Below are 11,216 nucleotides of genomic sequence, written 5' to 3' on the forward strand. Positions count from 1 at the left end.
ATAAGCCCCTTTCAACCATACTTGAGTTTAAGTTAATAGGGTGGTTTCTGGAAAGCCCCTAAAGGTGGGGGATGGTTGCCAGGGGAACCAACCATGTGATTAGAGCTGGAACTTTCAGCCCTATTCTTCAACCTTTGAGGAGGGAAGGTGGGTGGAGATTGAGTTCAATCACCAATTGCCAGCGATTAACTCAACCATGCCTATGTAATGAAGCCTGTATAAATGTAAACTATGAACTATGGGGTTCAGAGAACTTCTGTGTTGGTGAGCATGTGGAAGTGCTCATGCCCACAGAAGGTGGCATGCCCACAGAGGGCACGGAAACTCCACACCACTTCCCAGACTTTGAGCTATGCATCTCTGTCATCTGCCTGTTCCTGAGTTGTATTTCTTTATAATAAACTGGTAATCTAGTAAGTAAACTGTTTTCCTCAGTTCTGTGAGTCATTCTAGCAAACGATCTAACTTGAGGAGGGGGTTGTGGGAATATCTGATTTATGGTCGTTTGGTCAGAAGCCCAGGTAACGAGCTGGACTTGCATTTGGCATATGAAGTGGGAGCAGTCTTGAGGGACTAAGCCCTTAACCTGTGGGATCTGATGCTCAGAGGTCAGAACTGAGTTAAATTTTAGGAGACCCAGCTGGGTGTGGGAGAATCTCCCCACACATTTGATGATCAGAATATTTGAGATAGACAGAGGGTTGAGAGGAAAAACAAAGATGTTTTCTCCTTTCTGGAATGAATACCCAAACTTCATTCTCCTAGTGTCTTCTGGGTCTCCTGCTGGTGACTTCTATTGATCATATCCAACTGAAAGCTCATTGATGTAATTCAAAAGGTCAATCTTGTAAGATACTAAGTTGGGGGTGGGGAGGGAGAAGGGTAGGGACTGGATCTGGAGGGAAGGGATGCAACATAAGACTCACATATTAAGTGATTTGCTCAAAATCATACCATTAATAGTTGGTAGCTCCTGGATTGGGACATTGGGCTCCTTTCTTACTATCCTCCACTCTGTGTTTCCAAAGGGGTGAAACTTTAAGCCTAAAGAATAAGTACCTCATTATGGAACTTATGATTTCAGCAAAGTGGGAGGTATTTTACAAACATTAAACACTAATCTACTTGAATGTGAGACAGTCATGCTTGCTAGCTGTATCAGTTATTATTGCCGTGTAACAAGAGATGCCCCAACTTAGTGGCATAAAATGACAACTATTTTCTCGTGCTTACAGATTCTGGGGGTCAGAAAGGGCACAGTGGGATGGTCTGTTTTGCTCAATGATGTCTGGGGACTCAGGAAGACTCAATGCCTGGAAACAAATCAGCCTCTGGGGCAGGAATCATCTAAAGAGTTGCTTAGTTACATGTCTGGCAATTGATTGGAGTTGTTGCCTGGGACCCCGGCTGCGGCTGCTGGATGGAAACCTATTCCTGATCTCTCTAAATGTCTTCCTCACAGCACGCTGGTGGGGGGGGGGGTCCAAAAACGAGCATCCCAAAGAAAACTAAGAGGAAGCCATACTGTCTTGTATGACTTAACCTTGGAACTCACATGGCATCTTTCCTGATAGGAGAAAGATCACATGCACTAGGGAATGTTGCTGTGGCCATCTTTGGAAAATACAGTGAGCCACACTGATCAATCTTACTATAAGGGTGTTCTCTAGCCTGTATCCATTATGGGGAATTACTTGGCATTTCAACTGTTAATGGAGAAACTTATAAAAATGTAGACCTGGTGTTTCTAAACCTTTACTTCAAACCCTGATAAATTTGCCTTTGGGGAAGCATTTCTATATAACCAGCAGCTTAGGTGAGAAAAGCAATGCACTTCAGCTAATACAACCAGGGACAGACTTTAGAGATAATTTTTAGTTGTGTGATATAGGGATTTTTCCAATGTATTAATCCTGGGTTGATTTCAATGATCAGTTATCTAACAAGCTTTTTGAGGGTCTTTAAATTAAGAGAGAATTTCCTCATAGTAAGGGCCTCCCAAGATGCTGGACTGGATGAAACGAGGGAAGAAAAATTTCTTATTTTAACATCTTTATTCCCATCACCACTAGCGCTAGATAATAACTAACCTTTTTTGAGCACTAATAATGTGTCACGGACTATGTAAATCCTTGGAATAACTTAGGAAGTAGGAAATCTTGTTATTATTACCTTCATCTTACAGTTGAGGAAATTGAGGCACAGAGAAGTTGAGTAACCCACCCAGAGTCACCTGATCAGTGAGTGACAGAGCTGGGATTTGAACGTGGGTCACCTTTCAGCATCGGTCGGGTGAAGTACAGCCCTGCCTGTCTGGATAAGGTTCTTTAAGCGGGGTTAACGGCAGGGGATGAACACGTTCCCCCAGCTCCGTATTTTTCACTTTCACGTGTCATGGAAGGAGGAAAGGAATTGGCTTTGCAAACCAGGCCCACGTATCCAGATTTCAACACTGACCCCTTTCCAAATTTCCCATCGTCTGGGAATCGTTTGGGACTAGGGAGGCTTGCCAAATTTCACTGAACTTTTGTTTCCCCTGAGGAGCTCCCCTGAGCTCTTGTTTCTCGCCTGATTCTCTTCTTTTTGTCTGGGGGGCTCGGGACCCCAAGAAAGAGCGTCAGCAGCTGGTCATTTTGATACGAACGTTCACTCTGGCTCTTCCATCTGGACTACCTCCCTGGATGCCAAAGGCTGGAGAATCCCTCTGACAACACTTGGAGCAGGAAAATGAGGTGATTATGGGCTGCTGCTCTGAAAAACGCTGAGAGCTGTTGCTGGGGTAGCTCCCTAAGGCATCATCCATTTCTTGTTCTTGTGGGATGGGAACCAGAATGCCCCACTTCAAAAAGACTTTTTGAGCCAGAGCTTGCTAGAGAAAGCTGAAGACGGTCAATCCAAGGTCAGCATGATTTTAATCATGTTTGTCTGCTTCCGATGCCAAAAAGAAGATGAATATTCTTATTGTAGTTTACCTACTGTATTTAGGGCTCAGCCTGGAGTCACTTGCTACTGCCCTCTACTGGTCCAGAACAGAGACTGTTGGGTAATAATCCTGCCAGGACTTTTATTTATTATTATTATTTTTTATAAATTGTGAGTTTATTTTTAATTTTTATTTTTTTCTTCTGCAGGGGCAGGTAATTGGATTTATTTATCTATTTATTTTAATGGAGGGACTGGGGATTGAACCCGGGACCTTGTGCATGCTAAGCATGTGCTCCACCACTGAGCTGTACCTTCCCCCACTTAAGGACTTTTAGAATAGAATCCCATTTGGGGAAAGAAATTCCTCAAATTAGTTTTAGGTTTTTTTTTTTTTTTAATTGAGGTATAATTGACATGTAACATTATAGTATTTTCAAGTGTGCAACATGTAATTCGATACATGTATGTATTGCAAAAGGATCACTGCAATAAGTCTAGTTAACATTTGTCATTACATGTGGTTACAAGTTGTTTTTCTTGTGATGAGAACTTTTAAGATCTACCCTCTTAGCAAATTTCAAATATACAACACAGTATGATTAACTACAGTCACCATAATACATTATATCCCCAGGACTTGTCGTATTATATAACTGGATGTTTGTACCTTTGGACCACCCTCATCCATTTTGCTCCCGACCCCTCCCCTCCTGCTACCCCTGGTAACCATCAATCTGCTCTCTATCTATGAGTTTGGGTTGGTTGGTTTGTTTTTTTGAAGACTCCACATATAAGTGAGATCATACTGTATTTGTCTTTCTCTGTCTGACCTATTTGTCTTAGCATAGTGCCCTCAAAGTCTAGCCCTCAATTTTTTCGAGCTGCTTTTGCATGTGCGTGTGTTTGAGTGTGTATAGGGGGGGTCGTTGAGAGGAAGAGGAGGAGACCAAAGGAAAAAGAAGTGTTTCAGTTTCACGCACTCTGACAAGATGGCCGACGAGGGGTCCAGGCTCTTAGCTACATTGGGCGCTGGTTATCTCATCAGTAAACTTAGAAGGTTTGATCACATGATCTATAATTTTCTATTCAGCTCTTATAGTCTATACCCCTCAAGTACGTTTTGTGAATAAAGTTTCTCAATTTTTAAAAAATAATTTTCCTGATTATAGACATATATGCAGTGTAGGAAACATAGAAACTATAGAAGAGAGAAAAGAAAAGAAAAATCGCCATTTATTTCATCACCCAATATTAACCATTCTTCATTGATTATGGATTTTCTTTTGTAAGTTTTCTGTGTATGTCTAAGTGCAGATTTTACATTCTGCCTTTCCCCTTAAGATTACAGCATGAGATTTCCTTGTGTTAGTATTCAAAAGATGATTTACAATGGTTACTTACTATGACTGAGCATAATTTATTTCACCATCCTCTTTTGCTTTGTGTTTAGGCATTTTCTGATTTTTAAAACCTTGTAGTATAAATAACTTTTAAAATCTTATAATATAATAACTTAAAACAATATACAAACAATATACATCCTTATATATACATCTTTTTAGAGTTGATGATGTTGATGTTTGAGTATTTTTATAATGGCTTTATTAATTCATATATGGCACAGTTCACCCATTTAAAGTGTACACTTTGATTGATTTTAGTTTATTCACAAAGTTGTGCAGCCATTGGCACAATTAATTTTGGAACATTTTTAGAATATTTTACCACCCCACAAAGGAACTTCATCCCCACTAGCCGTCACTCCCCACTCCACATTCCACCTCCCCAGCCCCAGGCAACCACTAATCTACTTTCTGTCTCTATGATTTGCCTAATTTGAACTTTTACTAGAGTCTTATAATATGTGGGTTTTTTTTTAAATTGGCTTTTTTCACTTAGCATAATGTTTTCAAGGCTTATCCATGTTGTACCTGGTATCAATACTGCATTCCTTTTTATTGTAGAATAATAATCTTTTATAGGAATATATCACATTTTATTTATCAGTTGATCAGTTGATGGACATTTAGGTTGTTTGTACTTTTGGTTATTATAAATAATGCTATTAAGAATATCTGCGTACAGATTTTTTGCATGGACATATGTTTTCATTTCTTGTGAGTATATACCTGGGAATGTATTGCTGTATGATATGGTAACTCTATGTTTGGCCCCTTGAGAAACCACCAGGTTGTTTTCCAGAGCGGCATACCCTTTTTACATTACCACCAGCAGTGTACAAGGGTTCCAATTCTTGGACATCCTCACCAGCACTCGTGACTGTCTTTTTTATTACAGCCATCTTAGTGGATATAAAGTGATGTCTCACTGTGGTATTGATTCTCATTTCTCTGGTGACTAATGATGTTAAAGCTTTTTTTTTCCTGCCTACTGGCCACTTCTTTATCTTCTTTGGAGAAATGTGTACTCAGATTGTTTGCCCATTTTAAAATGAGATTGTCTTTTAAAATTCTGGTGTGTATCTCTTTATATTACTGATTATTTCTTTGAAGTAGAATTTCTGGAAGAAAAGGTCTAAACATTAAAAAAAAAAACACCCTGATACTTATTACCAAGTTGTTTCTAGAAAAGTCGTATGAATTTATAACTCCATCTTTAGCAGTGATTCTCAACAGTGGGCGTGATTTTGTCCCCTAGGGGGCATTTCGCAATATCTGAGGACATTTTTGGTTGTTTGAACTCAGGGAGGGAGGATACTACTAGTATCTCTTGTGAGTAGAAGGCAGAGATGCTCCCAAGCATCCTACAATGCACAACATAGCCTCCTTCCCTCCCCCCAAGACAGAATTATCCAACCCAGAGTGTCAATGAATGGTACTGATGTTAAGAAACTGTGATCTTTGGTTTGTGAGGTATCTATCTCAATATACCATTGTTTTCATCCATCAGTTCTTGGTTTTAAAATGAAAACCTGCCAAATGATTAACCATGAGACTTTTCAATTATCCCCCTTTGGAGCAGTTTATCTTCTTTCAGTTAAAAGCTGGAGTATGATATATTCAGTCCACTCCCTCGAGTATTCATAGAGATCTACTTCCTGTTTCTTATTGCTAGAAAACAACAAAAGAAACAGAAATAGAAAAACAGTGACATTCACTCCAAGGACGTAATGATAATTATTTACTGCTGTTTTTGATGCTTAATATGTCTTGTGTACGTTTTCACTCATCACAGCATACTGTGACGTAGATATTACGTCATGTATCGCTAGATTTCAGTTCACTTGTGAACTTATGATTGTGTAATCGAGACTCCAACAGCATGTGGCTTAAAAAACAAAGACATTCATTTCTTTTGTGTTATTTTTTTGGAGGGAGAAGGAAGGGTACTTAGATTTACTTTTCTTTTTTTTAATGGAGATACTGGGGATTGAACCCAAGACCTCGTGCATGCTAAGCATATGCTCTGCCACTGAGCTATACCCTCCCTTTCCTGTTTCATGTAAGTCTGTAGATAGATAGTCCAGGGCAGGAAAGACAGCTCTGCTCTGTGATGTTCTGAAGTGCTGTGCCCGATTTCCTGCCAGCTTTCCACGACTCTGTTCCTAAGGTGTCCAAGATGATTGCTGGATCTCCAGCCATCGCATCCACATTTAGGTAGAAAAATGGAAGAAAGGGATGACCAAAATGGAGCAAAGCACGTATGCCAGTTTTTTTTTAAGGAAGATTCCTAGAAGCCGTCACATGATATATTCTTTCCTTTCTCATGGGTAGAGCTTAGTTTTAAAGCCTCACCTAGCTACAAGGAAGGCTGGCATTCTGTGACACCGTATGCAAATCTCAAAGCATCCATGACAGTGAAAAAAGGGTAACAGATATGGAGGGACAACAGCAGTCTGTGCACAATTTTTGCTCGCTTTTTAAGGACATGGAAGCTTTTTAAGGACCTTAAATTGTTATGTTACGTAGATGAAAAATGCCAGATCTGAGATTTGACCCTAGCTCTGTCTGATAACAAAATTCACGTGTTTTTTTCCCCCTGTTACATCACCTTTCACTTAAAGTTTTAATGAAGTACCAAGACATGAATTAATTATAAGATAAGGCACATATTTTTAAAGTGTTAGAGTGTGTGTCAGAGAGCAGTCGTCCCTAGTTCTGGCTGAGATTTTATTTTTATTTTTATTTATTTTTTTAACACACAGAATTCTTTCTTTCTTTCTTTCTTTCTTTTAATTTAATTTTATTTATTTTTGGGTAGGGGTGGTAAATTAGGTTTTTTATTTTTTTATTTTTACAGGAGGTACCTGGGACTGAACGCAGGACCCCATGCATGCTAAGCATGTGCTCTACCACTTGAGCTATACCCACCCCCCAGCTGTGATTTTAAAAGCTTTCAGGTGCCAGACTCAAGCCAGAGCTGCGACTCAGCCCCAGGGAGAGGGCAGGCAGGAACCTGTGTGGCAGAGCCCTAGTCTAGGGCAGGGAGCTGGGCAGATCATCAGAAAGGTTGGGAGTCACGGAGGATAACACATACCTTAACCATTTTGACTTAAAAATTATTATGGCAAATTCCAAACACACAAACACACACAAATCACAGTAGTATAACGCACCCTCATTGTACTTTGCAACAATTATCCACATCATTCTTGCTTCGTCTACGACTCCGTCTTCTCCCCATCCCCCACGCGAATTTTTCAATTCCATTTTCTTTAGGTAAAATTTACGTACATTAAAATACACAAATCTTAAATGTACAATTTTGATAAATGATGGATGTGTGATCCACAAGCCTATCAAGTTATTGAGCACTTTCATTACCCCCAGAAAGTTTTCCTTCTATCACTATAGATGAGCTTTGCCTGTGCTAGAATTTTATACAAATGAAACCATACGGTCTGGGTTCTTTCGCGTCTGACTTGTTTAAACTCAGTATCATGTCTGTGAGATTCACCCATGCTATTTCATTTGTTCGTTTTTATTAGTGAGTATTATTTCAGTTGACACCTCTCCATGTGGCTGGAGCTTCCTCCCAGCATAGAGCTCTTGCTTGGCAACTTAGGGTCTCAACAGAGAGTGTCCTGTTGAATTTGTAGAAAATGCATTTTTTTTTGATCCAGTGGAGAGTTACTTCTGTTCATTACAACTAGATGATATTCAGCATCTTTTTATGGGCTTTTTTTTCTTTTGCCATCTGTGTATCTTCTTTGGTGAAGTGTCTGTTTCAGTCTTTTACTCATTTTCTAAATGGATTTTTTTTTGTTTGTTTTCTTTCTGTTTTTACTGAAGTATAGTCAGTTACAATGTGTCAGTTTCTGGTGGACAGCATAATGTTTCAGTCATACACATACACACATATATTCGTTTTCATATTTTTCGTTATAGGTTACTGCAAGAGATTGAATATAGTTCCCTGTGCTACACAGAAGAAACATGTTGTTTATCCGTTTTTGTGAGGAATCTTCTTGTATTTCCGAAGTAAGAGATATTCTGTCAAAGTTAAGGAGGCGTTGTGTGTGAATTGTTCTGTCTGCAGGTGGAACTTCTGGTGTATTCTTGGGAGAGGATGAGCTATGCGTCCTTTTACTCAACCATCTCGGCAATCCTCCCTCTGTTTTCTTATTATAAAGTCTAGACAATTTTCTATGTCTTGTGCATAGACGTCTGACTTTGACAGATGTGACCTGCAACCCCTTCTCCAAGTCCATGACTTGTCTTTTTATCCCCTTAACAGGATATTTTGGACAGCAAGCATTTTAAATTTTGGTGAAGTCTAATCGATCAGAACTTTCTTTAAAGGACTGAGCCTTTGGTGTCATAGCTAAAAATTTTATGCCTAATCCTAGATTACAAACATTTCATCCTGTTTTTCTCTAAAAGTTTTATAGTTTCATATTATGGTCTATTTTTAGTTAATTTTTGTACAATGTGTGAAGTTGAAGTTCATGTTTTTGCCTACGATTGTTTAGTTGTTTAAATACCATTTGTTGAGGGGGGAAGCCAGAGCTCAGTGGTGGAGCACGTGCTTAACATGCCCGAGGTCCTGGGTTCAATCCTCAGTATCTCCAGTAAACAAACAAACAAATAAATAAACCTAATTACTTCCCCTCTCCAAAAAAACAAATACTATTTGTTGAAAAGATTCTTTTCCATTGAGTTGCTATTGCATCTTGGTCAAAAATCAGTTTGCCATCCTTGTGTGGTCTTATTTCTAAATCTTCTATTCTGTTTTATTGATTTATGTTATTATGCTTCTGCCAATATCACATTATCTTTGTGGCTGTAGCTACAGTAAGTCTTAAAATCAGGTAACACTTAAAAAAATCATTTTAGTCATTTAGTTACCTTGCCTTTTCACATAAATTTTAGCTTTAGCTTGTCTAGATCTACAAAGAATCCTGCTAGGGTTTTTGAACAGGAATTGTGTTAAACTTGTAGATCAGTTTGAGGAGAATTGACATCTTTACCATGATTAGTCTTAATAATCCATGAACATGTAATGTCTCTCTATTTATGTACGTCTTCTTTGATTTCTTTCACTAGAATTTTATCGTTTTCAGCATACACATCCTGTACACGTCTTGTTAGATTTATATCTAATTCTTTTCCTCTGTTTTTCTCTTCTTCCCCTACCAATTATAAATGGCTTTGTGTTTTAATTTCACTTTCCAACCATTCATTGCTAGTATATAGAAATATATTAATTTTTGTGTACTGATCTTGCATCCTGTGACTTTGCTAAAGCCACTTCTCATGACTAAGAATGTTTTTGTAGATTCCTTGGGAATTTCTACATAGGCTGTTATGTCATCTGCAAATAAGAACAGTTTCATTTCTTCTTTTCCAATCTGTATGACTTTTTTAAAATTGAGGTATAGTCAGTTTACAGTGTTGTACTAATTTCTGGTGTACAGCATAGTGATTCAGTTACACACACACACACACACACACATATATATATATATATTCCTTTCCATATTCTTTTTCATTATAGACTATAACAAGGTATTGAATGTAGTTCCCTGTGCTATACAGTAGGACCTTGCTGTTTATCTGTTTTCTATATAGTGGTGTGTATCTGCTAATCCCAAACTCCCAATTTAGCCCTCCCCATCCCCTCTTTCCCCAGCTGGTAACCACAAGTTTGTTTTCTATGTCTGTGAGTCTGTTTCTGTTTTGTAAATAAGTCCATTTGTGTCATTTTTTTTTAAAGAATCCACATATGAGTGATGGCTTATGGTATTTTTCTTTCTCTTTCTGGCTTAATTCACTCAGTGTGACGGCTTCCAGTTCCATCCGTGTTGCTACAAATGGCATGATTTTATTCTTTTTTATGGCTGAGTAGTATTCCACGACCTGTATGGCTTTCATTATTATTTTTCTTGCATTATTGCACTGGCGAGGACTTCTGACACTATGTTGGGTAGGAGTGATGAGAGCCTTGCCTTGTTCCTGATCTTAGGTGGAAGCATTCAGTCTTTCCTGTTAAGTATGATGTTAGCTGCAGGGATATACCATCACTTCTAATGATTGCATAATAATCTGGTATATTTAAGTGATGCTTCTTCTGGGCATTTAGCTTGTTTCGTATTTTCTGCTGCAACAAACAATGCTTCAATAAATATTCTTACAGCAAAAGCTTTATGCACACCCTTAACTGTCCACACTTTGCATTTTCCTCCTTTTACTATGGATGGAAGGTCCCTGCTCTCACCCAAGGCTGCTGGTCCTCTGGTTTCCATCCCCTCCTGCCTGTAATTATCTCCTCTCGTTTCTTTACCATCCTGGATCATTCTCATTGGTATACAAGCAAGATCTAGTCTGTATGCCATTAAACAAGTAGTCCTTCCTTGTCTCTATGTCACCCTCCAGCTGCTGCCTCCTTTCTCTGTCCCTTTCGTGGATTTTTTCGGAAGGGATTTCCTTTGTCACGGGCCCCACTTCCTCATCTCACCTTTTCCCTTGGACCCATTCCAGTCGGCCTTTGTTCTCACCTCCCCACTGAGAGGCTATGCCAAGATCAGTATTGCCCCTTACGTTGCTGATCCAGTGGTCGCTTGTCTGGTTATCACTGTGACTGTCACCCATTGATCCTTCTTGGGACACTTTCTTTATGCGACTTCAAGACACCAAACCCTACTTTTCTTCTACCTCCCTGGCTGCTCCAGACCATGGCTACTAATGAACCCCCCCCCCCCACCAGCCATGGCGCCAGGATTGTGTTAATTTAGTAAAATGAGCTTGGAAGACTTTCATTTGTTTCTATCCTACCAAACAGTTTAAATAGCAAAGACATTTTCCATTCCTTGAAAGTCGGAAAGAACTTGC

Source organism: Vicugna pacos, chromosome 4 (genome assembly GCF_048564905.1).
Source record: "Vicugna pacos chromosome 4, VicPac4, whole genome shotgun sequence".
NCBI classification, from domain to species: domain Eukaryota; kingdom Metazoa; phylum Chordata; class Mammalia; order Artiodactyla; family Camelidae; genus Vicugna; species Vicugna pacos.